The sequence below is a fragment of the Myxocyprinus asiaticus genome, chromosome 2 (genome assembly GCF_019703515.2).
Source record: "Myxocyprinus asiaticus isolate MX2 ecotype Aquarium Trade chromosome 2, UBuf_Myxa_2, whole genome shotgun sequence".
Taxonomy (NCBI): domain Eukaryota; kingdom Metazoa; phylum Chordata; class Actinopteri; order Cypriniformes; family Catostomidae; genus Myxocyprinus; species Myxocyprinus asiaticus.
Window position 1 is genome coordinate 21,926,459 of NC_059345.1, and position 27,843 is coordinate 21,954,301.

At 39.9% G+C, this 27,843-nt stretch overlaps 1 protein-coding gene across 6 annotated transcripts in view; it reads left to right on the forward strand.

The window, feature by feature from the left end:
• The window catches only part of LOC127455100 (lysine-specific demethylase 6B-like), a 124,400-nt gene that overhangs the window by 74,720 nt on the left and 21,837 nt on the right, over positions 1 to 27,843 (forward strand). For 5 of the 6 annotated variants that reach the window (XM_051722702.1, XM_051722717.1, XM_051722693.1 and 2 more), the window contains one exon: positions 20,883 to 20,957. The gene's annotated coding sequence lies outside the window, so the exon portion shown is untranslated. Of the gene's footprint in view, positions 1 to 20,332; positions 20,652 to 20,882; positions 20,958 to 27,843 lie in introns of those variants that run through there. The other variant, XM_051722710.1, reaches the window with a different exon arrangement.

A 27,843-nucleotide genomic window follows, 5' to 3' on the forward strand; every position in this document is an offset into this window, starting at 1 on the left:
AAAGGTCAAAAGTGTGTGTTTTTGAGTGTACTTTCTGTCCACAAGTGTCCCCATTTCTTCATTATTCAAAATTCTTTCGTTTCCTCTCGTTCTGTTCTATGTAATCCAATTATGTAGGTTCTGCCTTTCTAACCCAGTTCTCCAGTGAGCTTTGACTGCTTGTGTAAGGTGTGTACGTGTGTGTGTGTGTGTGTGTGTGTGTGTGTGTGTGTGTGTGCATGTTTTAGAAAGATTTTAACTGTACTATGACCTGTTGTGTAAGGTCTATATATTAAGGTGTGTGTGTGTGTTTGTGTTAGTGTTGTGCAAGTTATTCTGCGTGTGTGTGTGTAAGGTGTGTGATAAGAACTGGAGCCGATCAGGCTGCACAACAGCAAAATTCTCTGCATGAGAAATCTCTTTCTGTATGAGATTTAGTGCCTTTCTCTGGGCTGTGATGTGTATGTGTGTGTTTGCTCTACCTCTGCTGTGTGTTTTACACGCCAACAACTTGATCCTTTCCTGTAGATGAGGGAGCCTGTATAGACAACCCCTGTATGTGTCAAGGCCCGGCACACTTCATACAAAATCAAACAAAATCTGGCCAAAACAAAGCTTTATGAGTTCATTTCGGTGGTTAGTAACAGCTCACCAAACTTGAAGGAAAACTTTGTACGGGCTGCAAAACAGCTTCTTACTGCCTTTGGTCTATATCTTCAGTAGGTGTGACCTGGAGCTCCACCTACTTTGAGTCTGACAGATGTTTCAGTTATATTGTTCAGTCAGTTAAGATCAGTCAATAGCCACGTTTCCACTATCAGGCCAAATGAGGGCATGCTAGTGCGTGCCCTTCTGGGGCTTTATTGTGCCTCCTCTGGGATTTCTCGGGGCCAATGGCCTTTGGCCCGCCGATTACCCTTGGGCCAAACAAGGCCAACCGGAGATTGAGGCAGGTTCAACGTCAAAGGCGGAGTTTTGCCGAACTTCCCAGGTTGTGTATCCAGCGCACAACGGTACAGATTCGGGGGGAAAAATGCGGGCACAGAAAAAATCACTTAAAACAGCCAATGGACAAGGGGTGCCCAAAGAAATTATGATTACATCCAGGGGAAGAGACAAGGGAGGGAGGAATGATTGAGTTTTCTTTGCAATTACATGGTTCGGTGAACTTTCATAGATGGTGTGCTGGGACATCGTCCCACTGTTAGTGGAGAGACCACTCAGGACACTATGGCAGTTACAGTTGGTGAATTGTCAACGCTGACTTACCTTGCTGTTTACATTCGATATAAACTCGATATTCTAGAGATAACTAGATAACATGATACCTCAGCTTGAGCTTCCCTCTTGCTTGTGAAATGGGTGGGGTGTGTGATGTTATTGGCCTGATGGTGGGAACACAGATCGATTTTGGTCTCGAGGTCCGAGGCTATTGGCCCCGGCTGACCAGTTGATAGCCCTGGCTCGCAATGGCCCGATAGTGGAAAAGTGGCTAATATGAACACACCCAGTTAACACGGAGTTATTAGCAAACTGGTGTAGATTTACCTACATCTGTACAATCGTTCGCGTAGAGACATTTTCCAAGAACATGTCATGTTTTTTTTATTTATTTATTTATTTTTGATTAGTCTACAAAAGGAATCAAATCTACTCAAGTACATTTAAGTGTCCATTCACTCTATTGTTTAATAAGCTGCTTCACTCATGTGCCGTCTGCAGCAAAAGCCATTCACACATCTGCCCATAATAATATCTGTTTATCATCATTCTTTTAACTGTATTCTGTTCATTAACACTCTTTTTTACACCCATCTTTGCAGTAGTATCAGTGTCATCATAAATTACAAAAAACAGAGTGTAAGTACCGCATATTATTAAAACAGATTCATTTACTGATCTCATGTGAATTCTACTCATAGAATGAGGCCACTGATAACACATTTTTATGTCACATTAGTTAAGGTTAGACAAAGGTAATGTAGTCTTGTTGGGCCTCATATTTAAATGCTCCTCTAAACGCTTCTCACAGCGGTGCAGCTGGTCTCTGAATGTTGGCAAAGAGTATGCCGTTGCTCAGCTGTTTCAAACTTCTTTTTGGCTCTGAGCAAAGAACAAAGAAGCACTTTGCTGTGGGCCTTCAGGTTGCAGTCAAAGTCATTGCTGATGTTGTAATTTATTTCTCACTCTTCTTTTTCTGTAGTGTGAGATGTCTGGATCTCTAATCTAGCTGCATCAATGGTGTGTGGGTGTGTATGAATGTGTAATGTGTTTTTATGACTCTTGGTTTCATAGATTACGGTGAGTTTGTATGTTTGTCATGTGATTGTGATGAGGAGGAGGGCAGGGCCAGGCGTGAGTGCGCACGGCCGCCCCCCAATTAGGCTAATCAGCCGAGGAGAGGGATAAAGCCAAGCCGGATGTGGCAGTTAGAGAGAGAGAGAGCCACACGCAGCTGCCATGTTTGTTTATGTTTGTGTCTTTTTAAGTTTTCATTAAACATTATTTTGATTGTTCAGCCGGTTCCCACCTCCTCCTTGCCCATTTTAAATCCTGTTACATTGGTGCCAAAACCCGGGAAGGAGGAGGGATGTGCTGTCGTGGAGTCCTCGCTACTGCCATCCTTAAAGATTCCTAGCTGACCTCATGTATTCAGATGAATATGTATTTCTTTAAATTGAACCCAAAACATGGGTTTAATAAGTTCAAGTTTTGTGTCATAATGTTGATGACCACAGAATTTTTTTTTTAACTTTTACATCAGTATTTTATGTAAAGTGAAAATCAGAGGTACGGTAACGCACTTACGATGGAATAACACAGGGCCAGGCAATAAACGTTAAAACGCATTGCCCCTCAGTCGGACGGCGAAACGACCGAGGGGGACTCCCCAGGTCAGATGAAGAGAGAACCTATTGCCCACCCTAAAAGCCTTTACACACCAAATGCTAATTTTTATATTTTCAATTGAAACAATGGATTACTATGAAGCCCATTTGCGCAGAGACAAAGCAAGGTTTTTTTTTTTTAAGGTGTGTCATTTTTTTATCCTTCAGACAGGCAATGAAATGCCCTGACCAAAAAAATATGAGCTTTGAATCACATGTTGCTGTAGTTAACAAAACTAACACAACTGGTGCCACTAAAGCACAGAAAGCTTTTTTGACCACCACCATTAAACGCAAAATTAACTTAAGAACTTAAGAACAGCTACAACTGCTATGCAATTTCTCATTAGGAGTTTAGACCCATAAAGGTGTCTTTATAGTCTTTCATACTCAAGCTATATAAATGCAGGTATAGCCTGACCTCCTTACACACACAAGCTCTAGATGTGCAAAGTTTTTCAGTCCACCTTCACCTGTTTAGGGTTAGGAGTTTACATCGTCTTCTTGCACTACTTCGTGAAAAACCAACAGCCCAATTGTGAGTGTTGCTACTAATTTGTGCAAACAATTCCAGGCATATGCGCAGACTATGCATAGAGTACGCAGGGCTAGAAAAATCGCTGCATGCTTACAGTGCTCACGTATCATGCTTACAAAATTTCTGTCACTCGCCCTGTATGCGTAAAAATAAATATATTTTGGCCGTTACTGTAACCACGACTTTGTAACAGCCCACTGTATTACATCTGTGATGTTTTAATGTAATTCTTTTCTCTAAGACCAGAATGATGCTAGTCTTTTTATAGAGGTCAGATACTTTAAGCTTTTAGCTGTGAGATGAGATCATGAATAAGAGATGGAGACAGAGAGAGAGTAGAGGGCTTTGGGATATGAGGTTTAGATGCTGAATTTCCCTTATTCCATGTTTGACCGAGCTGGCGTGAACGTGTTACCACCTTCAGTGCAGCAGGTGCGAGATACGAGGAGTCGTCAGAGCGGAGTGTGTGTGTGTGTGTGTGTGTGTAAAGCTGATCCCATTTGTTTTTAGCAGCAGTATCAGTGAAGACTGGATTTTGCTTTCATTGAATGTTTATGTGGAGCCATTTGCTTGGAGCTATAGTGGTGTCCCCTGCTGTGTGTGTATGTTAGCGTGTGTGAGTGTTCTTGTGCTCTGGTTGAGAATAAATAGAACAGCAGTGTGATTTCACACCCCACCTCCTCTCCTCCCATCCCCCTCCCCTCTCAATCTCTCTCTCTCTCTCTCTCTCTCTCTCTTCAGCATCAGTGCATCTTTGTCATGTCACTGGGTTCTGTTGTCCCAGAGTAACCCTCCCCCTCCCTCACACACAAATGCTTTTGTTCTCTCTCCATTCCACTCTCTCTTTATAGGTCAATATTTCTCCATATATATTTTCTGTTATAGATGCACTGCCTTCGTATGAAAACATCTCTCAAACAAATTCATGTACAAAAATGTGTAGTGTGTGCATACGTGTATGTGTGAGCAACGAGAGAAATAGAGCACAGAAAGCTTTTGTATGTTAATGTGTGTGCATTTGTGCAGCCTCAGGCTCCTCCTCCAGGGAGAGATGGACAGGTGTGGAACAGATTGAGTTCTGCCTCATTGACTCTTCCTATGCACACACACACACACACATGCATACAAATATAGAGTAACACACCTGCACACATCCATAAACCATAACTCATACAACACTCAAACCTATTCATATACACACATGCACACTAATATAGAATTTTGACAGGTTAGAGTGTGCATGTATGAACAAAGATTTTCATGAAATGGAAATTTTGTGTGTTGAGTGTGTTCATGGTAAGTGAAGCTCCTTGAAGTGTGAAAATGTCATGGTACGCAAGCAGGAAGAAGGACCCAAATGCAGGAATGAGTAAAATAAATTATTTTATTAAACAAAAGAAAAACAAACAGGAAACACAAGACTCTCACGAGGGAGAATACTGGTAAGAACATAAAAAGAACTAAACTGATTACTGATAAACAAGATAACAAACCAGACAGAGGAGAGACATACGAACACAGGTCAACAGACATGGGAATGAAATGATCCAGCAAACACAAGAGGAAAGGGAGCACAATATATACAGACAAGGCACAAGAGGAAAAAGACAATCAACATAATGAGAACTAAACTAGGGGCGAGGCCAGAGGCAACGAGGGGGCGGAGTTGAGAGAGCACATGGCAAATGTAAACATTAGCCTAAGCCATGTGCTCATACATAAAACCAACTCACAAAGATGAAAAACTGACAAAGACAGAAGGGCAGACTGAGAAGGATCATGACAGGAAATTGCTGAATATCTACATTTAAAAACTCTTCATAATTCCTAATTTCCTTAACATTAAGGGAATTTTCACAGTTAAAGTACAACTTCAGCCATGTGGCCTACTGTCGAATACCACAGAAAATAATTATGACTTTTCCCCCATTTTGTAAAAACAAACAAATCTTGTTTGTAGAAATACAACATCTTACAATTTGAGTGGGCTTACTGTAGGGTTTTAAAAGCATAAATGTTTCTTAAAGCATTTATATCCATTCCTCCATGCAAATACGTGTGTCATTTGAGCTGTAAAGTTGTCCTTTTAAGGTGGAACTACTTTGCTTTGTGGAAAAAGTTACCAGGTATTTGTCAGCAGGCCAGAAATGCTGTCAAAAGATAATCTTGAATGTGAATACATTTCCGCCCTTTGTGTTCTTATGTAACCAAAGGATGTAAAATGTGAACCGGACTCTGCAGAAACTATTCAGTGTTAACTTTTTATGTTTAATCCTATCTAGAGCACTAATTTTTAGAGGAAGATATTATGTCTATGATCAGATGCAAGTATTGTCGTGTGATATGTCATCTGATGTTGTGATGTTATGTGTGCTCACACATGAGATTAACAGTCTATAAACAAGATTTCTTCCCTTCGCAGTCAAAATTGAATCTTAACCCTCTCAATACACATCACACCTTTCTCTCTCTTTCTGGTCCATTTCACCTCATTCTTCCCTGTTCTCTGTTTTCTTTTCCTCTTCTGCGCACATATTCGCACACCCATCATGCATTAAATGTGTGACAATGTGTTTTTGTTTGTCTTTGGACATGTCCAAGTGTTTATTCAAACAAACATTTGAGTAATTTGAATCAGTGTTGATGTAAGAAGTGTTGTGTAAGCACTAGTGTGAATGTGTGTGCATGTTGATACTTGACACACACTTAGCATGTGTGTGTGAATGTGTGTGTGTGGTCTTGTGGTTCAGAGACACCATGTGTCAATCATATGGCAGTTTGAGCAATTAAGTAAGTCTTTTTGTGAATGTGAATATTAGTATAAATATATGGACTTACTGATAGAGACAACAAACCTTTATGCCCACACACACACACTAACATAGACATTTTCCAGTTTATAGTGCATGCACACACACCTCAGTCTTAAAATGTATGAATTGTTGTTTTACATACTTAAAACATTAATGATTATTGAAATGAATCATATTCAGGCCTATTCATAATGTGAGCAAACATATGCCACCAATTCCATAATAAGACTTTAAATCCGAACTATGCATTCCTATGAACCATTCACACCGGGTATCGTCCTGTGACCAATAATAAATATGTTTTTAAATCATGTGTCGAAGTCTGTATGGCATAGTCCAGTGCAATAGGGGTGCTAACATAACTAAAGCGGTGTTGCCAACATTAAACACCAAATAATAAAGAATTCATGAAGCTGCCATTGTCAAGAGCTTTATTTGCTTGTCCTTTTTGTTCCAAGGCTGTTTGCAGACTTTTTTCTTTTCTTTTTTTTTTTTATCCCCTTTTCTCCCCAATTTGGCATGCCCAATTCCCAATGCTGTCTAATTCCTCGTGGGGACGGAGGACTTATCTAAGTTGCCTCCACTTCTGAGACAGTCAGCCACGTGGCTTGCTTAGCACGTTACCATGGAGACTTAGCATGTGTGGAGGCTCACGCTATTCACCACAGCATCCACGTACAACTCACCACGCACCCCACCGAGAGCAAGAACTATCTTATAGTGACCATGAGGAAGGCAACCTACATGACTCTACTCACCCTAGAAACCGGGACAATTGGTTGCTTTGGAAGCCTGGCTGGAGTCACTCAGCACACCCTGGACTTGAACTTGCAACTCCAGGGGTGGTAGTCAGGGTCTTTGCTTGCTGAGCTACGCTACGCTACAAACTTTTAAGTAGTGTTTGAGTAGAGTTCATTTTCACCTCTTCCGTGTATGGTCAGTAGCAGGCCTCAGCTAAAAGGTGCATTTTACCACCTTCAGTACCAGACAAAATTTCCTTTTCGTTCATGCCAGACAAATAAAATAAAAAAAACAGTGCACATGCACTTTAAACATTTGTTTTCAGTCAGACTAAATCAATCATTCATCTTTTTAATCCCCCTTTCTCCCAATTTGGAATGCCCACTTCCCACTACTTAGTAGGTCCTCGTGGTGGCGCGGTTACCTCAATCCGGGTGGCGGAGGACAAGTCTCAGTTGCCTCCGCTTCTGAGACAGTCAATCCGCGCATGGAGGCTCATGCTACTCTCCACGATCCACGCACAACTTACCACGCGCCACACTGAGAGCGAGAACCACTAATCGTGACCATGAGGAGGTTACCCCATGTGACTCTACCCTCCCTAGCAACCGGGCCTATTTGGTTGCTTAGGAGACCTGGCTGGAGTCACTCAGCACGCCCTGGATTCGAACTCGCGACTCCAGGGGTGGAATCATTCGTCTTTTTAAAAATTATATGTAAACACTTTTGTCTGACTGAAATCATACTATTTTTGCAAAATCAGACTAACAGACCTAGATAATGTGATAGTAGCTCAGCTTCGTCACATTAATAGGACCACAGTGTTGTGCGCTTGCTCTGAAAATCAGTGGTAACAGTGATGCACAACGTGTATTTAACACTTCCTCAGCTGACATCCTTCCTTCAAATATTCGATTACCTACCTCTGTATGCCTTTACCCTTTTCCACACACACAGCCCTGGTGCTGTTTTTGACAGAGTAGAAAAGCTAGTCAGCATTAAACATGACAGACTGTATTTACTGCATTTGGTGTAGTGTTTTAATTAGGGATGCACTGATCCGATACCTGGATCGGTATCGTCTCCGATACTGAAGCTTTTAGACGGATCGGGTATCGGTCCGACGAGCCCGATCCAAATCCGATACTGCGTGTTAGTCATGTTCGTTACTGTCAAGCTCCAAAAATGACATAAAAGAACCATTAAAACACCATTAAAGCAGTTCATATGACTCGTGAATTTTATTCAAAGCCACTTGAAGATGTGCAGTAGCTCTGTGAATCACAAAAGGCTGTGTTTAATAAGTAAATATATAAAATGCACATGCAGCGCCAGCACGTTATTGAATGGCGCTGCTATTTTTAGCTTTCACAGCGGTGTGCAATATTTGAGTGCTACTCATGAACAACATCTCAAATGTAGATGCTCAATAGTTCGGTTCACTTATAATATGTATTTAGAATGGCACCGGAGGTACACTTTACCAGAATTTGAATAAAAAGTGAATTAAACTACTGTGAACTTGCCTACAAACAGACACATACAGGACTTCCTGGAGAGTTCAGAATGTCAAAATAAAAGTGTGAGGGTTTAAAAAGTGCACGATTTAAATATATTACTCTTGTATTTAAAATTAAAATTAAGTCAATAATAATAATATTAATAACAAATTATTATTATTATTATTATTATTATTGTCATCATTAGTATTTGTTTACAATTTATAACAATATTTAAGTTGAATGGGTTCCAAAAATAACTGTGTGAATGAAAAGTGAACTGATGTCTTACAACTAAACTGAACAAAAAAGAGATCTGAATCCTTTAAAGTCCAGATGCAATTTTTGGAAGAAAAAAAAGAGGCAAAAACACTGGTTTCTTTTCTACTGAAGACTTGAAGACTGGAATTACTGTTAATTTTGCAGTAATTAATAAAGTGTTTCTTAATAAGCTATACGTTTATATTGAAATAATGTATAGTTAGAGGTTTGTGTTTCTTTACATATTAAAGGGTACTCCCAATTAGATCCACACAATAATGTAAAGATATTCTTAACTGATTATGCAAAAAACAACACTGGTATCGGATCGGGATCGGTATTGGCCGATACTGAGATTTCCGGTATCGGAATCAGATCGGAAGAGAAAAAGTGGTATCGGTGCATCCCTAGTTTTAATGTCTTGTGTCTGTCTACAACGATGGCCAATAACACTTCAGGAAAGAAGGCCAATATTCACTTCAGATCTGTTTAACTGCGAGATTGATTTATGCAAAAAGTTAATGCCTCAAGGTTTAGGATTTTTTTCTATTTGTGTGTTTGTAATGGAGAAGGTGAAGAAATGTGCACAAGCTTGTTTGCTGATCATCTCAGCATGTTTTAACCTGGCTGACTGATGTTTTTGTTCCTCGCTCTGTTTTGCGTGTGTGTGTGTGTGTATAAGTCTATACCTGTGTGTGAAAGAGAGAATTTTCTGTAGTCTGGTTATTGTTGGTGTGTCTGTTTAAATGTAGATGGAAAATCATTTATTTGACATTTTTGGGGGTGAAAGAGAAAACAGTTTTGTTGTGGCCTGCTGTCTGTTTCTCCATCTCAAGCTACTGTAATGTGGTCAGCTGTATGCAAGAGAAATGGACCACACCCTCATAAATGACTGACAGATGTTCAAAGACGCTTCAAATATTCATGAGAGTTCAAATGCACATACACAGACGCAGACACTCTTAAGCCAGTATTTTGTGCTAGGGATACCGTGGCTTTGTTGGTTATTGTTTAGACAATAGCATGTGTGTGTGTGTGTGTGTGGGTACAGATTTGCGTGTGGGTAATTTTCGCAAATCATATATGGTTCAATCTGAAATTTTCATGCGATATGTGGCAAAAGTTCACTAAACCAGATCTTCACCGCAGTTTCTGCACCCCGCCCACCTCCATACTCACCCACACACACAAACTGATCGCAATCTCAACCACATGGACGCACGCAGACTCGTGGGCAGCGACCTAATAGACCAAAACAAATTAAACGGACATGCATGCAGAGGTAAGAGGGTCATGCTTTGACCTGCTCTGACCTGGTATCACTGTCTCATGTAACTCATGGTGGAGTTCCTAAAGCTCAGCTAGTAGAGTATGATGCTAACAATGCTAATTTCATTGGGTCAATTCCCAGGGAAGACGCATAAAGATAAAATGCACACTTTGAATGCACTGTAAGTCATTTTGGATATGAAAAGATGCAAATATAATGCAATAATAATATTTCAGAGAATAAGGTATTTCAAATGGGGACTATCAGAGAACTCTCTCAAATTATGTGGCTTGTTAATTAGGGTTGGGAACCGAGAAGTGGTTCTTATTTAGAACTGATTAAATTTTTTAAAACATACTGGAACCTAATTTATTTAGTGACTTTCGGTTCTGTTAATGGCTCTTGGATGTGCATTCTTCTGATGATGTGGACAGGACACTGTACTTAAATACACTGACAGTGTTTCCTGCGCTACCAATCAGCGGCACTGCAAATCCGCTTTTGAATCAACAGCACGAAACATACAATGCTACCAGTACCTACCTTCCGAATGACTCTTATCAGTGGGTTATTTTTAGCAAATGAAAAGTCATTGATTTCGAACAAAGAACTGTTAATATGTTATGTGTACTTAAGGCTTGTGAGACTTAAATAATTACTGGATTGTTGTTGATATGACATTATGTAGTAAAGATACATATTATATGTTCTGCTGTAATTATTAGGCTTAATAAAATATCTTCATTAAAACGTCTGTGTAAAAACACCTTTTGCAAGAATCTATTATGTTAAAATATGAGATCATCTTATCATTTGGTAACATGCTGCTGAGGGCCATAAATCCAATAAAAATTGTGTTTATTTCCAAATATTTCTTCCCCAAAAGTACTAAAAGAGTCAATACTGAAACCGTTAAGGAACCTGAATCATTAAGATGAATGGGAACCAGAATCGTTAAATTCCATAAAGTTCCCGTCCCAGTTGATAAGGAAGTGATCGGACTTACGATTTTCAATCACATAGGCTCCTTTGACCTGGGGCAGTAGCACCCACTTATTAAACACACTGAGCGCCATGGCAACTGCATAGCAACGCCCTGGCAACCACCAACAACACACCATTGTGGTACTGAATTCTTTGCTCTGGTGTGTGGTCTATTGTCCCAACACGAGGAGCCGCTCTGAGTCATATGGTGACTAACCATCAGAACAGCTGATTACAGTACCTTGATTCACGCAAAACAAGCTTACACATGAACACACTCCCATGCAAACACACTTAAACCTACACATTGTGAGACTCATAACAGCGGTGTCTGCGAAAGGGTCGTTGTTGGAAGCAAGTGTGGTAAGGAGTTTGGTTAGGTAAGTAAAGTGATATAACCTCACTGCCATATAACACATTAGGTTGATAAAACTGTCACAGCTTTTTGCTATCCGGGCTTTGGGCCCTCAGAGGTGGAAAAGCTTTTCAGACGTACTTACTGTTTTTACCAAAAAGCGTTACATTTTAACATGGTTTTGCAAGTGACGTGTAGTTCAGGGGTAATTGAATGCACTTAGGTGGAAATAATGTTTTAGAAAAGAATAGGGCCTGTGTACACAGTCTGCTTTCTGCCAGGCATCTTTTGGAGATCATTAATGCAAAGGAAGAACAGGTTTTCTGGGTTAGCAAGGTGTATTGCTCAAGTGTGCGTCGCTGTAGTTGGTCAGTATGTTTGTGGTTCTGAATGAGCACCACTGAAGAATAAACCCATTCTCCTATCTGCATTTCATCTTTATGCTGGGTTTATTACAGGATTTGTACAATAGTATTGTTTGCTAATGCATTATGGTAGGTTGAGTGATAGCAAACACCCCAAGTGTTCAGTATGCCGCAGGTCTGATATCTTATCAACAGTTAGATGTATGCTGAACTGGGCGGGTTGAGCCACAAAAGTGTAAGAGCTTTGACCTTTGGTTTTTGCTTTGATAGAGAAAGTGTTTAGGTGTGTGCTGGGTACGCCAAATGTGTGTTCGTGTGTGTGTGTGTGCCTTCATTTATCTGGTGTGTATGTAAATGCCCCAGCTGGTGTGCAGACAATGAGAATGTAGAGCAATTATGGGTGGGAATCAGTAGGGACCTGGCAAAATGATATTATAACAATGTCTGGGCCACAATATGATAATATTGCAATTATTTTTGTTTAGTGTATAATTATTCAAAATTTTAATATATTGCAATTTTTTATGAGCTTGTTTCTCATTCGTCTGCTTTGGTGTTTTGCACATTTACACTGGCGGCCAAAGGTTTGGAATAATGTACAGATTTTGCTGTTTCTGAAGGAAATTGGTACTTTAATTCACCAAAGTGGCATTCAACTGATCAAAAAGTATAGTTAGGATATTACTGATGTAACTGCACCATCACTATTTGAAAAAAGTCATTTTTGATCAAATCTAGACAGGCCCCATTTCCAGCAGCCATCACTCCAACACCTTATCATTGAGTAATCATGCTAAATTGCTAATTTGTACAAGAAAATCACTTGCCATTATATCAAACACTGCTGAAAACTATTTGGTTAGTTAAATGAAGCTTAACATTGTCTTGGTGTTTGTTTTTGAGTTGCCACAGTATGCAATAGACTGGCATGTGTTAAGGTCAATATTAGGTCAAAAATGGCAACAAAATAAAGTCAGCTTTCTCTAGAAACTTTTCAGTCAATCATTGTTTTGAGGAATGAAGACTATACAATGCTTGAAATTGCCAAAAAACTGAAGATTTCATACAAAGCTGTACACTACAGTCTTCAAAGACAAAGGACAACTGGCTCTAACAAGGACAGAAAGAGATGTGGAAGGCCAGAGGATAAGTACATCAGAGTCTCTAGTTTGAGAAATAGATACCCCACATGTCCTCAGTTGACAGCTTCATTGAATTCTACCCGCTCAACACCAGTTTAATGAACAACAGTAAAGAGAAGACTCAGGGGTGCAGGCCTTATGGGTAGAATTGCAAAAAAAAAAAAAAAAAACAAACAAAAAAACACTTTTGAAACAGAAAAACAAAAAGAAAAGGTTAGACTGGGCAAAGAAACACAGACATTGGACAACAGATAATTGGAAAAGAGTGTTATGGATCTTAACCCCATTGAGCTTTTGTGGGATCAGCTGGACTGTAAGGTGCGTGAGTAGAGCCCGACAAGACTACAGGAAGCGTGGGGTGAAATGTCACCTGAGTATCTGGACAAACTGACAGCTAGAATGCCAAGGATCTGCAAAGCTGTCATAGCTGCAAGTGGAGGATTTTTTGATGAGAACTCTTTGAAGTAGTTTAGTAGTTTTTCAAATTGTAATAGTAATTTTTCACGTTATTAATGTCCTGACTATACATTGTGATTAGTTTAATGCCACTTTGGTGAATAAAAGTACCAGTTTCTTTCCATAAGAGCAAAATCTGTACATTATTCCAAACTTTTGTGTATATTTTTAGCTCCGAATTTGTATTTTATTCAAATTTGAGAAAGATTTGAGCGTACGTCGATATAATGCACCAATAAATTTCATCATCTCACAGACTTCCTCTGTAAATGAATCTCCTTTTTCCCCAAAAAAATATTATAGTGAAAAGTTTAACTTAACATACAGATTCTTGGCTTTAGAATATCAACATAGTGTTGAGAAGTAAAATATCACAATGTTAAGTTTTTCCCCCAGACTTCCCTTTTCTCTGTCTCTTTATCTTTCGTTCTCTGGCTCAGCATGTCTCTCTTTTTTATGCTCTCTGAGCACTGTTCCTCTTCTCTGTTTCATGAACTCTTTGAGTCTGGGTGTCATACTCTCCCTCATGGTCCTCATTTTCTGCTATTTGTTTGGTCTGTGTCCTCTTATAATCCTCCCTTCACCTTCAGAGTGTAGATTAGTCCTCTTTCTCCCTCTCACTTTTGGTTGTGGAGATAGACACTGGCCTTTTCTCATCTAACTCCTGTAAACTCCCCCTCACTGTGACCTTTGAGCTTATGGAGTCTGTCAAGGTTCAGAGTGGCATTTAAAATGGCTAGATGCTAGCTTTGAGATTTCAGAGCTTGATTCCACCAAAGATTGCATCATCTTCAACTCTCTCTCTCTCTCACTCTCTCTCTCTCACTTTCTCTCTCTCTCTTTCTCTGTCTCTGTTTCTTTCTTTCTATAGCTAGTTATTAACTGGCTTGCTGTGTTGCTTTATTATTGTCCTGGCCAGTTACTTTCCAAAATTAGATGCAAAACGTGCTGCCACAATGCTAGGGTGTTGCTAAATGGTTGCTAGGGTATTCTGGGTTGTTGCTAGGGGGTTCTTAGTTGGATGTTATGTGGTTGCTTACTGGCCCAAGATAAAAGAGCCCATACCCAAGTCTCTATGATATTCTGGTTCATAGATATGGCTCACAGCCATCGTTCAATGTAAGGATATGGGATTGCTTTTGCCAGTTTTATTATCTGCCTGGCATCAACCATACCTTTTATTGTACAGAAAAGTAATGGCAAAAAATCTTTAATATTTAGGGTTAGGGATCCAAACAAACACATAATTATAAGCAATAGTTTCAGTGATGCTTCTCTTTGCAAGCACCACTAAAAAGGTATTTAAAAACTGCACAGTTTTTGGATTTTAAGGTGGTTTATTAGGGTTCTTTGCCCACATGTGTTGAATTTTTATAGTTGTTATTGCAGGGCTGTTTTGGAGCAGCTGGCTCCCTGCAGGGGTGCGACCTTTTGACATGAAGGTCATAAGTCAAGCGCTCTAACCACTTCTGCTTTACAGCCATCAGTAAACAAATAAACCCACTTTATCACTTTGTCTGACTAAAAATTGCTGTTATTTTTCTGGCATACTAGAGAGAGAACGGTGGTATTTATGAGTGGTGCTTTAAAATGTTCCCCTCAAGCTACAGTCTTGGAGAGAGAGAGAGAGAGAGAGAGAGAGAAAGAGAAAGGGTAGAGAATAGGACTGGGTAAAAAAATATTGTTTTTCCGAGGCATAGTGATCTTCACTTGAACGATATTGATATCTATTCTTAAATTCCAAGATTGATCTTTTACTATATGCGCAACTCTCTACAATACAAGTAAATCACTAGCATATGAGATCAAATTTCGAGCTGTGTGATTATAAATGTCTGATTAGCCAATGGCTGGTAAATGATCAGATATCACTCAACAGTGATTGAGTAGTATAGTGGTGAAGAAGTTCAGCATCCTTTCACTGCGTGTAGAAAGTAAAAGTTTGATTTGACTCGTTCTGTGTAATGTGTGTTCAAAGACGAGATCCACGCAATCTATTTGTCATTGAATAATGTCTCTTTTAATACCCTTTCTGTTCTTTACAGTCAGTTGTTTATCAAAAACAACAAAACAAACATTTATTCTAATCACGAATAGCACGGATGAGAATAGGAGCCATTCTATTGGATCATTAGAGACCCTCTTTACAGAAGTACCGGTTTTCTCAAAGAGACCGATTTTTAGCATGTGTTCTACAAATCAATGTACTGTAAATACGTATGAATATAAATTATGCACTAAACAATAAACATGTAGCCAAATATACACCGATCAGCCACAACATTAAAACCACCTGCCTAATATTGTGTAGGTCCCCCTCGTGCCGCCAAAACTGCGCCAACCCGCATCTCAGAATACCATTCTGAGATTATATTCTTATCACCACAATTGTACAGAGCGGTTATATGAGTTACCATAGACTTTGTCAGTTCGAACCAGTCTGGCCATTCTCTGTTCATTCTCTCTCATCAACAAGGCATTTCCATACACAGAACTGCCACTCACTGGATGTTTTTTGCTTTTGGATCCATTCAGAGCAAATTCTAGAGACTGTTGTGCGTGAAAATCCCAGGAGATCAGCAGTTACAGAAATACTCAAACCAGCCCATCTGGCACCAACAATCATGCCATGCTCCAAATCACAGAGATCACATTTTTTCCCCATTCTGATGGTTGATGTGAATATTAACTGAAGCTCTGCACTGCTGCCACACGATTGGCTGATTAGATAATCGCATGGATGTTTGTTGATACCAGACGGGCTGGTTTGAGTATTTCTGTAACAGCTGATCTCCTGGGATTTTCACGCACAACAGCCTCTAGAATTTACTCTGAATGGTGCCAAAAACAAAAAAACATCCATTGAGTGGCAGTTCTGCAGACAGAAATGCCTTGTTGATGAGAGAGGTCAACAGAGAATGGCCAGACTGTTTAGAACTGACAAAGTCTACGGTAACTCAGATAACCGCTCTGTACAATTGTGGTGAGAATTGCGGGTTGGCGCTGTTTTGGCGGCACGAGGGGGACCTACACAATATTAGGCAGGTGGTTTTAATGTTGTGGCTGATCGGTGTAGTATATGCAATATAATATCATTTTGATTTATGAAATACATGGATTTGTACATTACAATTTTTTTTACCAAAATGATGAAAAACAAATAAAATATAATCTGTCAAATTAATATTTTCGTAATGTGTCTAGTCAGAAGGTCCCCATGCTTAATGAACAGCATTAGCTGGGAGATTTATTTCATATGTGAGCAAAATGGACTGAAATATACCCATATGAATTGATATCGAATCTGTACTGTGGTGGTACACTGGTACACTAATGGTATCAGATGATTTTTTGATATATATCATGGCACTGAATGATTACCATAGTCCTATACCATGGTATTTACATGGTACTTCAAAGAATACCCTGAAACAAACATGGTAAATCTCCAAAAGTATTTTTGGTGCTTGTATGTGTAGAGGTAATAGTATGTGCCTCTCTGAATGTAAGTGAAGGGCGGTTATAGACCCATAATCAGTTACAAAATCAAGTGATTCATACTCTCTTGTTTATGTGTGGGGTGGAGGGGGGTGGCATTGTGGTTCATACAGGTATTGTGGGCAGAGGTGGGTGTTAACCCCATGAATGAACCATCAGTCGGTGTGTAGCTGTTATGACGACCAGTGCAGCCTAGTGCTGAGTCAGAGGAGTTCTCAAAGTGGGAGCAGAATGTGGATCTAAAGGCCACTGGCTGTTCTCGTACACACTCTTACACATAAATACACACACACACACACACACACACACACACACACACACACACACACACACACCCACACACTAATTTTAACTACTGCACATCTGACATTCCTGTACATTTAAGTTCTGTGTGTGTGTGTGTGTGTGTGTGTGTGTGTGTGTGTGTGTGTGTGTGTGTGTGTGTGTGTGATCTGCATTCTGCTGTGCTCATGGGAATGCTGATAAATTTAGCTGGTGTGTGAGAAAAGTCTTTCAGGAAAGCTTGCTTGCTCCCTCTCTGTTTATCAGGCCAGAGCCCAGCAAACACATCTGCAAACACACCCTCTGAAAATAACTATGTTAAAGTTTGCAAAAATACAGACCTATGCTCAGAAACATGCACATATCTGCTCAAACGCAGTGTAATGGCACTATGTTAGAGTAATATTTGATTAATTTAATGTTGAGTAATTTAAACACTGTGTCTGCACAGAGTGTTTGAGTGTGAATGGGAGATTACAGGGAGCCATATCCCTTTCTTCCTGTCCAGTGTGTCTTATTATGAGTCCCACCACACATTAACACACTCACAGTTCTGGACAGCAGAGATAGTTGAAATGCGAGAAGGGTTGCTTGATAAAAGAACTATAGCAGTATTTCTCTGTTTGTTAACTCTTTCCCTAAAGCCTAGTGTACACTACATGACTCAAGCTCGTCTCCTTTGATGTTTTGAGTCGGCGACTGGTCTGGGTCACACTTTATATTAGGTGGCCTTAAGTACTATGTACTAACATTAAATACATACAAGACTATGTATTTACTGTGTAACTACATGTTGTTCTGCAAAATGCCCACATTTGCTGCTACTGAGGTTGAGGTACAGGTAAGTTTAGGAGTAAGGGTAGGGTTAGGAGTTAGAGTTAGGTTTTGGGGTAAGGGTTGTGTTAGGGGTAAGCAGTTGAGTTAGCGGTGTAACTATAAATGTAATTAAATGCAAGTACTTTAAATGTAATTACAATGCAACAACATATATGTACATAATAAGTACATTGTATCAAATGGTTAAGTGCATAATAGTTAAGGCCACCTAATATAAAGTGGGTCCCTGGTCTGCGACGAGAAGTGTCAGATCTCACGATGAACGGTCTTGTTGTGTGCGCACTCCTGCGACATGCCAAGATTCCCAGATGCTACGACAGTTTTCAAAACAGCTTGATATCTAGACATCTTGTCGTCAGGTGTGCGTACTGTCCCGACAATCGAGAGATCGACAATGAGCAACAGCCAATGAAATATAGAGAGAGCACAAAAATAAAAATGCACCCACATCTCTCTACCCGCTGTCTTTATTATTTTCAGCTGTTTTATTTTTCCTTCACAAATTAGCGCAAATAAGCGTACAAACGTGCGCAAGCGTTTCTTTCATGTTTGTTGAAAAAGGAGAGCAGGTATTGGGAAGCAGGAGACAAAAATAATTAGAAAATAAAATAAAACATCACCGTACTCACTGTTTTTGTTCTTTTTTTCCTTTGCAAATGGTGCCAATGAGCGCAAAAACGGGCGAGAGCCATTCTTTCATGTTTGATGACATATTTTCAAGAATAAACTGCCCAAGTTTGTGAATTTATTTAGTTATCTTAATTTTAAGATGCATTTTGGGTGATCCTTTTGAAACAGGAGGACACTACAGGCAGCTGTAACAGCCGGTATTTCGTCGGATAAAGGGAAATAATTGTATGATCGGAAAATTTCAAAAATGAATGCATGAACATGTACAGTATGGACACAAATATGAGCAGCATGCACATTTGAAATTCAGTTAAATCTACTGGACTAAAAATAGCTCCGAATTATACTCTAAACATTATGTTTGTGTATAATTAAGAGAAACTGTGCACCAGTTTTAGCGCTTTCTCATCTTTTACTTTTTTTGCGCATTATTATCATTTAGTAAAACACAGAAGTAATGACTGTATGTTCTCATGAAATCAGAGACTCTGTCTTTGAAATCCTAACACACGTGTTCAGAAGAGACGACCAGGTGTTACGGTGATGTGTCTCGCTTGTACATTTGTGATCGGATCACCCAAAACGCACCTTAAGCCAAGTGTACACATGGCCTCAGTAGGGGACGAATTGTTGTGTAGTCCTGTTGTGCGTGTACTAGCACGACGAAAAACAGGGCGCTGACTGCAAGTCGTGTAGTGTACACTTGGCATAAGAAGGCATTTGCACATCTGCTGTTGTGGATGGTTGCCTGTTTTTGGAAGATGTTGTTCTCAGAACAGCTCACGTCCTGTGTGTGTGCATTTGTCCGGTGCTATCCAAGAAGCCTGGTTCCCGTGACACACTCCCGTGGTTTGGCCGATCTGTTGTGTCTCGCTGCCACTGATGTAACCTTACTAAAAATAACGCGTTGATCACTCTCACGCACAAGCCGTCTGTTTGCCATTAAATGGAGATACAGTGCTGTCCTCACACTCCGTTTAAGAAATGTCCTGAATCAGACATGGCAGATGCCATTGGTTTCTATAAAACTTTACAGTCGTGACGCTGTTGAACAAGTCAGGGAAACGTTCCACTTTCACTTGGAATATCTCATCCACTATTTCCCTATCTTTTTTTTTGTTTGTTTGTTTAGTTCAGCATTTCTTGGTTCATCTGTTACATCTGTTCTATTTTTACTCCTCTGTGATGTACGGCACACCGTTCTCATTCTCTGTGAAATTAGTTTGTTCTCGGCTTCAGAACTAGGTTAAATGTAATGTCCTAAATAAACCCTGTTGCAGCCATGCTATTGTATTTCAGTTCATCTTGACATCAGATTCCAGTTCATTTTAGTCAAATAAATCTTAACCCTGATCTAATCTATTTTGTTGTCATGTTGTAATTTAATGATTTTGTAATCTCTTGATTTTGATTGTTGATTAATTGTAAAATGACCATGATCTTTTGGAAAGAAACTATATTAATACATAAAATAAAATGATATATGTTGTCTTCTTTGGTATCAATACTATTATTATCATCCTGAATAGCATGTCTCAAGACTATATATGGTATAGGGATTTTTATATCGTCTGGATTGACTGAGGAGAGAAAGTCTGGGGCTCAGCGTTTATATGGATTCATATTTTTAATAATTATGCGTGATAGTCGTGTTGGGAGTAGGACAGTCACGAGTCCGCTTTAAATAAGCCAGCAGCCGGAGATGCGCCAGTTTGCGCTGTCAGGGAATTCCGGGGACGTGCGCTGACGTCAGTTGTGAGGGACGGCGCTGTGTGTGTGTGTGTGGGGAGGAGGGCGAGAGAGAGAGAGAGAGAGCGTGTTCCTTTGAGCGGTTACGCGCACAGCCGGAGCTGTGTGTCCCTTTAAAAAACCAAGCGCCGCTCAGACCAACTCGATCCATTCCTCAGTGTACAGAGAGAGAAGACGAACACAACGACATTACATATCAGCAACACGCACTCTGCGGGGAGAGAAAATAGACTTTTGGCTTTTAGACCGGAGGATCTAAGAAAATAAACGTTTTTGTGGATTATTGTTGTTCAGCCGGTTGGACTCGTATATTCCTCTGCACGCGCTGGAGAAGTTGTGGATACACTGCAGGTGACATTCACCGGTAATTAAAGGAGTTTTAGTCCCACATTCGTGTTTTTAGTCCATGTTTTTGTTCCAGAGAATGTTTATAACAAAAGCGCCGCCTTGTAATTCAAGCTTGAGTCTGAACGGCTTAATATGTGATCACTCATGATTAAATCATTTACCCCGTTGGCACCTTTAGTGTCCCACATCGGACTTATCGAATCAGATGTACGGAAACTAAAAGATGTCCTCGTTTATTCTCCAACAGATCCCGTCTAACTTCTGGGAGCCAGGACTAGAGGAGACGCAAGTTGCTCTCGCGGGACGAGTTTTACTACTAAAGGTAAGTCAGCTGTCCCGTTTTGAATCGGTCTGATCATGATTACCCCTCTGTCAAACTCGTGACTACTTTATGATTGAGTGTAAGCCGTGACAGAAAGAAATTACGGTCCTTATTACAGCGTAGTAACAGTCTGTGTGAATGAATGTGTTGTAGTAACGGGTGACCGGAAGATCAGCACTTCATTCCCCATTAGAGTTAACTCATTACTGCCCAGCAAAACTATGAATGACCTTGTTTGTCTTTAAACGTATAATATTAGGACAAGGCATTATGTAATTCTTGGACAGTGTGTTTTATTGTGTAACATTCCTTACTGTGTTATTTAAAAAGGGTGTTTAGGGCAGAAAGTGTTCTTCATTCATGTAAAGCCTCAGTCCCACGTGTGTCAGTAGGAGGAAAGGGGGTTGGGTTCACTGTGTAAACTGCACCAACTCGGCCCATCCCCGCATTTGAGCCCTGCCTGCTGTGTCAAACAAAGAGAAGTGGTTCGCTTAGAGGCCATTCACACTGTACCTTCCGCCAACTGTGTTTTTTATTTAATAAAAAATGTAAACGTGCACATGGCCGTCGCGTCTAGCGCCACGACCGCTGCGTTTTTAAGATGGCCTGTCAAGCAAAGAACAGCACGTATGTGTCTCGAAACGCGTTTTAAAAAGTTGAAAGTGCTTTCAAAACTCGACGCAGTGTTCAAAGAAGTCCGTCTAGCGCGTGGCGTGTTTACATAGACAAACATTTGAAAACAGCGTTCTGTGAATCGGCCTCTTAAAAGAGTTCAACTTTTAAAAACGCGTCTCGAGACCGCTCCGTCTTGCTGGTGTGTGTGTGTGTGTGTCGCAACGCGATCCACTGCTCTTTGTCTGACACGAGAGGGCTCCCCTGTGGGAATGGGCTGAGTTGGGCAGTCTATAAAGTTGAATGGATTGCTTTAGCACTCGCTGAACTAAATGCGACTGTCTGAAAGGAAATCATTTGCAAAGTTCTTTGCAAGCCTTGCCTGGGGGTGGGGTGTTTTTTCTCTCTCTCCCTCTCTCGGTGTTTGCATCATATTCTGGTGTATGAGTTAAGGAACATACGGGGGAACTTTCTCTATAACAGACGGGAAAGAATATTTGCGTTAATGTTCAAGAAACATTATCGTCCAGAGGTGATTGTGTTGGTTGGGCGAGCGCATTTGGGAGGCGACACTCTGCATTTTATGAGTAGCCATAAACACCCATGGAAGTAAATATTGGGGGTACATGAGGGGCATGAAGATCCCTTTAAAGATCTACTTCAGATCAATTAGAACGACTTGCATGAAAACAGAGAAGCTGCGTTTGTTTCGCTTTGAAGTCGTGGATCGTAAACATGCTGCGAATCGGTCCTCCTCAGATCAGCGTTTGTTTTGAATCACCCGCCTTCACTCTGAATCTGAGAATGAATGAAACGTCGCCGCCCTTTATTGTGACGACATAAAAACTATCAGAAAGAAATGAAAAACACCGTTGGTGAACATGCAGTCATTATATTACTTTAACTATAGCATAGCTAATCTGACAAAACCTTCCTTTGGGAGGGAACAGGGTGGGAAGTTTTCTGAAAATGCTTTGCGTGCCCTCGAAATAAGTTTTGTTTCCTTGCAAAATTGACCATAGTTTTACTGCAGTAACCATATTTTGACCTTCGTAGTAAAACCATGGCAATAATACAGGAAAACGAAAACTATGGCAATTAAAATCAAAATTTTGTGGTTATTATGGTTTTACTACAAATACCATGGTAGGTATTTAAGAATTAAAATGGTTTAAAACAATAAATTTAAAAGAATGTTTAAAATTGAAGTGTTTAAAAGGTATGAAAGAATGGGTTGATAGGAACCTTGTATTATGTATTTTCTCTGTGTATATAGTATGTTTGTATAAATTTATATTTGTCATGTATATAGAAATTAAGGAGTTATAGCAAACGGTAACTTTTGTTAAGTTTGATTCAAATAATTTATTTGTTAGGGTGAAGAGAGGTAAAAAGGGTAGGCATAATAAGCTTTGGCTTCAGCCTTTTCCTTTTTGGACATTAAAAAAAAAGAAAGAAAAAAAAGATGTTGGATGGATTAAACCATCATGAATTGTATAAATGCCGAAATAAATAAATGGGAGGGAAAATGAAATTATACAGTATACTGTATTAAAGCCATGGTTTCTGCCGAAAAAGCATGGTTGCTTAACTTACTTTTCATAGTTAATACAATAATATGATAGTAAAACCATTGTTTCCACCAAAAAACAAAAACAAAAAAACATGGTTAGCCTACAACAGTCATGATTACTACAATATTACTATAGAAAATGTATTTCCGCCAAAAACTATGGTTACAGTCTACAATAAAACTATAGTTAAACTATGGTATTTGTAGCTATAGTAAAACGATAATAACCACAAAATTATGAATTGTATTACCATTGTTTTCGTTTTTCTGTATTATTACTATGGTTTCACTACAAATATATGGTTAAAATATGGTTACTATAGTAAAACCATTTGCAAAACTATTTGCTAGGAAATGCAAAACTTTTTCAAGAAAAAAAAAATTCCCACCATGCTCTCTAAGGGGCTCTGTACAATTGTTTTGGGTCAGGGTTAGTCTGTTGTCATTATAATTATCTTTATATAAAAACAAAAGAGGTCTATGGCATGTCCACACTTAGATAGCTTGTGGGGGGGGGGGGTTTGGGTGGTTTACGAGGACTGGTACTTACTTTAGGTTACAAACTGGTAATTGTATTATGCTATAAATGTGGTTTATGAGGACATATCTAGTGTCCCCATAATAGTTTTTTTGAAAATTAAAAAATGCAGAAAGTTTTTTGTGAGGTTTAGGGGTAGGGTTAGGGTTAGGGGATAGAATCTATAGTTAAAAATCATTGTCTATGGAGAGTCCTCATAAGGATAGTGGCACCAACATGTGTGTGTGTGAACGGTGAAGATGTACTTTCGATTGATGATAGAACAGTCAGGAGGATGTGTTTGTGGGTGTGGTGACTGTGGAGGTGTGTGAATTCTGTCCTAACAGGTGGACAGAAGGGAGAAGTGTGGTGTAGATTACACACTTTGTATGTGTGTGACGGTGAGGAAATAATGAGAGTGTATCATGTAGGTCAGTGGGCTTATTGGAGTGCTTACTCACTGTACGGTTATCACGCTAGCCTTTGAGAGTGATGATGACAGTGAGCCAGGCTTGTATGTATGTGGTTTATACTGGTTTTTCAGGACTTGCCTGATGATGAAAAGATCTCATAGGTTAAAAGACTTCTCGTTCATTCCATTGAGCTCTAACAGTTGTGTGTGGGTGTTTTTCCCATGTGGAGAGTGTGTGTTTGCTTGTGTAGGGATGGACTTTTGTGGTCAAAGGAAAAGGAAGTAAAGTATACTATTAATAGGAACATCATGAGAGAAAGTGCATGAGTCTGTGCTGGTATGTCTGTGAATGTGTGTGTTATTCATGTGGAGTTGTCTTTAATGCCATAGATGGTGTTTACCAAGAGACAACATGAAAGGAAAAGAACTTTCATACTGTCTGATACAAAATTTGTTCCTCTCTGACTGGCTTATTTTTTCCTTTGTCATCTTGCTGGTCTGTGTTATCTCACACTTTGGCAGAAAACCAGAGTGAGGGGAAAAGAGAGAGTGAGTAAAACAAAGGGGAGGAGTAGTGAAACTAGAGTGGGAAGGATTGAGAAGAATGGCAAGAGAGAGCGAGAGTGGTGGAAAACAAAAAAGATCAGTCATGTTTCTGTGAGTCAGAATCCGTTTTTTGGATGGAGTGAGCGGGATTTAAGACACAGATCGCTGACATGCGTCATTATGTGGGGGAGACGACATGACTGAGGAGGGCTTGTTTTCCAGCATCGCAAAAATGAGCACACAAACATACTTGATTTTTATCTCACAGTTCAACCTTAACGTTCAAATTCTTCATCTATTTATGGTCAGTAACTTGTCATTTATGTCGTATTTTGATCAGTGTTTGGAATGTTTTCGATTCCATTGCCAGACATGTTTTCGAACAAGGTCTTTCACCATGCCTCTTCAACTTTTGTGAGCGTCAGACAACCCGTTGCCATGCAACCAAGACCCAGCTTGTTTGTGTTTTATAGTTTTTCTAACTAATAACATATAAGTATATTTTTTTGTTTGTCTAATGCACTGGTTTCTGGGAAACGTGGAGTACAGATGTAGGAGGGGACTTTTGAGGGATAATGAAACAAACAAACACAGACAGAGAGAGAAAGAGATGTTCAAGGTTCAACTGTTCCAGTAATGAAGAGATAAGGTGTTTTGATGGCTACAGAGAGAGAGAGATCATTTCTGGTACTTCGTATTCATGATGTTTAAGAGGATGAAAGACCAAACTCATATTTCCTGACATGACATGGTGACACATTTGTACAGACTATGTGAAACTGAACACATTTAAAAATGTTCTCACAGATGGCCATGTAGACACACTCCAGACTTTCATGTCTAGCAGACATTCACACACTGAGTCACTGACATTCACAAATGCACAGCACTTCATCTTTCTGCTTTTTGCCATTTGTGATCAGCATGTGTGTGGTTGTGTGTGTTGTGTAACTCTGGCACACCAGTAACTTTTTTCTGTTCCTTATAAGTTTTACTCTACTTCTCAGAAGAACTGTGACCCAAGTTGACTGACAGGAATATGGATGGAGATCATAACAAGCATCTATTGAGCTTTGGAGTGCTTAACAGAATAAGAAACCCGACACCTGATCAATCCTTGTATTAAGTTGATGGGCCATTCATAAATACATGCACAAAAAACAATGTTCCACAGGATGTTACATCATTCCCCTCAGTCCCTTTAAGACACACTCTCCCTCCCCTCTTTTGAGAGGCCCACTTCCTGTTGTTCTGATGATAACTTCCTGTTTCATCGTAGCTTACCTCACTCTGTTCTGCTTTCTTTGTCACATGTTGGCATATTCTCATTCACACACAAAATTCCAGGTGGAGATATCAAGATTTCCAAACTTCAAGGCTTCATCTCTTGAAGTGTGTAATTTCTGCACCACTAGTGTCAACAAACAAAATTGGAAAAATAATCACTGTTTTCAAACAGATTCCAGAAAACTCATACATAGTTCTGCCCAAGTGTTGCTGTGTCAGTATGGATGGGTTGCTTAAACAGTAATGTTTTGATAGTGCCACTGTTTTACACTTGAAGTGAAATTAATCTACAAAGGATTTACTTATAGGTTACTCTGCATATTAAGCTGGGACACAAGAGCCATTTTTAACAAAAATGACGTACTTCAGCTTTAAAACGGTAAAAGGGCAAGTTTCATAAGTCATCACACAGGTATATCTCTTGGTGATTTTAAACTTCTTTTATGATTAACCTCAATGTCAGTAATTCACCTTGTTAAAGGTAATGACTAAGCCTGTTTTCTCAGCAATGCTCACCATAGTGACCACACCAGACACTGGTTATTTACCCTTAACAGGACATTACGACTAGAGTTACTAAGAAAAGCATCAGGTTTCTCTTTGAGTTGACTCATACCGTGAATGAGACCTGAATTAAACATTCAAATCACTCTTGAGTAACGTTGCTGATTTTGCCGTCACTTTTATGCATTGATGAATGGCGGTGAGTATTCAGATTAGGGTCACATGAGGATCCGTCTTGAGTGAGGAACATACAGTCTCAACATTTTCTGAGCATGCCTATACACTATTTATGTTCACTGATTTAAGAATATTAGCGAACATATTTATTAACAGCTGACACCAGAAAGACAACTACACATTCGATTGAACACTCAATTTGCAGATAGAAGGAATATGGATAGAAATCTTTTGGCATTTATTGAATGTCAATATCACATCAATACCAGTGATATCAGCCATTATTATAAAACGCTCCATCCTGATGAATATACCTGTGCTGTCTAGCAACCAGAGAACAGGAGCATGAACAGTGTTGAAGTAGGTCGAGGGCAATTACATTGAAAAGGAGAGCAGGGAAAGCAATCATGGTCTCTGCCAGCGATATTTGTGGTGGACACTTGTGACATTCTGAAAGCGTAACGAGGCCAGTTGTGAATTTATTGTAATGTTACTTTTAGTGCAAGGTTGAGGGAAGGTTGTTGCCAAGTTACATGCAGGCGTTGAAGTCTGCAGCCAAGGCTCGGCCAGAGAATGAAACGGAAATGAGCGCTTGCGTGTGTCCTGAGCTGAACTCCCTCTCTAGATCAGGAGGTACACTCCACTTCATGTGGGTGTGTGTTTCTGTGGAGGCTACAAGTGTAGGCTTGGAAAGCAGCAACGCCATCGTGACGACTCAACCTTGTATCATTGGCAGAGGAAAACGTACTCAGATACACACAGAGGGAAGGGAACAGATGTAATCCTGCTGTGACGTTGTGTTTCCTTGTGATTGCATGTGTGTGATCTCTATCTGATGTGGGTTATGTAATGGCTCACCCACAGGCCCTTTTGCTGGCCCCCTATGATCATCGTGGAACATTCCAGCTCTCCCATTTCCACTGCTTCCCTCACCACTTCCTATCCTTATCTCCAATCTGTTTCCCCCTCTTATGGTTTCCATGTGTACACTGCTATTCCTTGATTCCATTCCATCTCTCGTTCCCTTCCGCATACTCGCGCGCTCAGCTGTTTCCTGGGACTTCAGAGCACAAATCGCTGGTGAGAAAATGGCTTCATGTTCTGGAATGACATCACTCACATGACCCATAGCGCCATTGCAAAATAATTTCCTAGCGTGAGACCTGATTTAGGAGTAGTGCCCAAACTGATTTCGGTGTCCATTTATTTAATAGTAAATCATAACCTGAATCAGTGTACTGAAATTAGTACACGTCAC